Genomic DNA, 3,226 nt, shown 5'->3' with positions numbered 1-3,226 from the left:
GTAAACTGAAATATTCTGCCTCTTCGTTGTTTCTAACATCAACCATTCTTTCCGCTTGAAAAAAAGGCACTAATCAAGTATCATGAGCTTTCTCCAATTATTTTGTCAGTCTGGGAAATTACAGAAAATATTGCTCTGGAAATTTGAAAGCAAAGTATGCCTGTACATAAAAGAGTTTTAAAGCCACTGCTGAAAAAGTGGTGACATAGTGGCTTGGTTCCAATTTTCTATCTATGCTTTTTACCTTTTGTCACTCTAGAAATTTCAGTACTGAGTCATTTTGCAAAAGTCACTTAGATTCCACCAGGACTGAATTTTCAGCCTTGCTAATGTAATTAACATCTATTAAGCGAGTGTATGCCCTGAGCAGCTTAATAGGAAAATCTAATAATGTTTCCTATTGGAATGTTCCCAGTTAAATTGTCAAAGTGCTTGAGCGTATGTTTTCTGTAGGCAGCATTGTTCAATGGAAACGTTACACAAATTAGTATTAGGCCTTTGGTGAAGGGGGATCTTTAATTTAATTTGATTTTACAGCCAGGATGCAGAATGGTTGCTGCTTTGGCCTTGCCAGCATGCAGCCAAGCAGAATTAGGTTTTTGCTCTGATCACCTTTGTAATGACTCTTCCATGGCTCCTGCCTATGGAGAGGCAGAGGGGCTCGGTTATTAGGCGAGCTGTAAATGGCATTAATAACGTCCTTGTGGAGCAATAGCATGGCAGGATGGCCTCCATAAAAAAAGGAATCCTGGGGCTGACCAGTGTTTTGTTTTATTTTTGAAGGTGGGTAATAAAAGAAGAAAATGGAAAGCTTGTGCCTTTATTTTTGTTTGGCCTAACGAGGGATGCGAGTGAAGGTGCAGATGTTGGCATAAAGCACCGCTTGTTCCGTGCGCGCTGCCGCCTACTCTGCTTTCCATTTGCTGAAGCCCCCGTTGAGTTTGCTTGGTGTTTCTGAAATGGCATTTAATGGTGCAGGGCCCCGGCYGGGGCTCCCTGGGGAGGTCTGTGGCCCCGCCAGAGAACTATGTCTCTGACCTCGTCCACGTCCTGAGGTTGCAGTAAACATGCGGGCCTCCTGCCGAGGAGCGACATGAGAGATGAGAGAATACAGCCACTGTCTGCATGCTCCGTGCGGTTCCCAGTACCGGCTATTAATGCACGTACCCTTATAATGTCATTATTGTCTCTCTTTTACCTGTGGGGGAAATTAACTATGAGAAGAATGATGTTCCATCACCTCGAACCATTGGAAAGAACTGAAATCCCAATTATTTCTTCAAATGATGCAGGCTCCTTGGTCAGACTCTGCTGGTTTACTGGGAATGGCAATAACTCCCCAAATTTAACTGCTTTCCTAGAAAGTCAGGCTAGCAAATGCCCACATTGTGTCCGAGAGAGAGATTGCAACTAGCTTGAGCTGGGGTGGTGCAGCTCTGTGAGTTCAGTCTCAGCAAAATATTCACTGAGAAGGCAGGTATTCTCCTCTTTTAATTGCTTCTCTTATGGAAAGAGGAAAGGATGAACATCCACCTGGATTTGTGGAGGGTAAAAAGGGGGATTTGTCTCACAAATTCACTGAGATGCAGCAGGAAACCTGCTGTCTATGTGTAAAGGGAAAAGTCTGTCTCTCTCTTCAGGCTGCTGTTTAACTCTCCCCAAGAGAAAACAGCTAGGCCAGGCATTCTTAAATTTTTCATCATGTAGGAAAASCTGTTTTCTTCACTAGTAAGGAGAATTTCTTCTTCAGAGTAAACTGATTAATTCTTTCCTGTGCACCACCTTGCATTTTGGGATTTGGAGAGCAGTTCCTGGAGACCCTTTTGCAGTATAGGGTCCTTCACTGACGTGCCAGAGGTCAAGGTCCCTTCCAGGATGGGCTCCTGGTGTAAACCAGGCCAGTCTTACTGCAGGAGTAGCAAATTACTGAACACTTTGCTGAGCAGCCTTCTTCAGCTCCGGTTCCCTTTAAGCACCAATGTGCCTGCAAGCAACTAAACAATCTGCATCATTCAGCCAATGCTCAAACCAACTCTGGGCTAAGAATAGCCAGGCTTGTTGTGGATTTAATTACAATTTTCCCCAAGCCGGTGGCCCAGAAGTCCATTCCTATGTGCTAAAGTGTTTGAGGGTCCTTAGGACCCCCTTTCTCCCAGGAAAGCCCCATAAGCAAGGCTTTATCTGTCGCTTTCTGAGTTCTGGGATGCTAAAGAGAAGGTGACACCTTTGGAGTGGCTATGGGGTCCCCAGCTTTGTGAGTGAGGGTGCTGTAAACTGTCCTGAATGGAGGTGGGGTGTGCGTCGTGTGCAGTCTCCCCATTCCARCATCTCCTGCCAGGGCAGCTCAGTGTAGCTGGGGGCACAGTATTAAGGCCCCCACTCYTGGGAGCAGCAGGGATGCTCCATTGTACCTAGTGCATCTCAGGGTTAGAGCTGGTTGGGTAACAAATATTTTCCCCAGGRCCCCAAAAAATCCTGCCATTTCTTCCCCCTTTGCCTATAGATACAAATTTAAGATAAAAATGCAACAATTTGAGAAAAGAAAGGAAATAAAATCTCCCTTCTACTTCCCTTAGAACGATATTTGGTTTGCATGAACTCAGCTGTGCCATCCTTGTTTTTAGGTCTCCATCTATCTTCAATAAAATAAAATACTCTGCAAGCCTAAAAAACAGCTTTCAGGAAAAAATGAAATAAAATTGGATTGCCCTTTCTAAAAATGTTGATAGCCAAGAGAATTCTGGTACAAAAAAATCTTGTTTTCTCCATGGCTCTCAATAGCATTTAAACAGACTAAAACCAAATCAGTAGTGCTGACATGTGAGGGCAGGAAAATGGGAAAGGGGTAGAGAATATGAATGGGTATTTTCTTCAATGGAAAATATTTTTAACAACAACAAACCATTCTGTCTGATTGTAGGCAATAAGCATTAAATGCAGCATCCTCTGAGAGAAAAATGCTTGAGCARCGGGTCATTTTGATCAAAAGTCATTGAGTAGGGAAATGAATAGGTTTCTAGTATTGCAAATGAAATAAAATTAGCTGTTGATACCTGAAACTGTTGAGTCCTAAGACCCTTACTTTTTTTTTTTAAATGAAACTGTTGAGTCCTAAGACCTTTGCTTTTTTTTTTTACCATAGATATTAAAGCTATCCCACAGATACTAAATTTTGTATTATGTATTATATAAATTTATATATTTATAAAAATATAAATTTATAAAA

Source organism: Rhea americana, unplaced genomic scaffold (genome assembly GCF_003343005.1).
Source record: "Rhea americana isolate MKP2758 unplaced genomic scaffold, rheAme1 scaffold_138, whole genome shotgun sequence".
NCBI classification, from domain to species: Eukaryota; Metazoa; Chordata; class Aves; order Rheiformes; family Rheidae; genus Rhea; species Rhea americana.
This window is presented reverse-complemented; position numbering follows the sequence as displayed.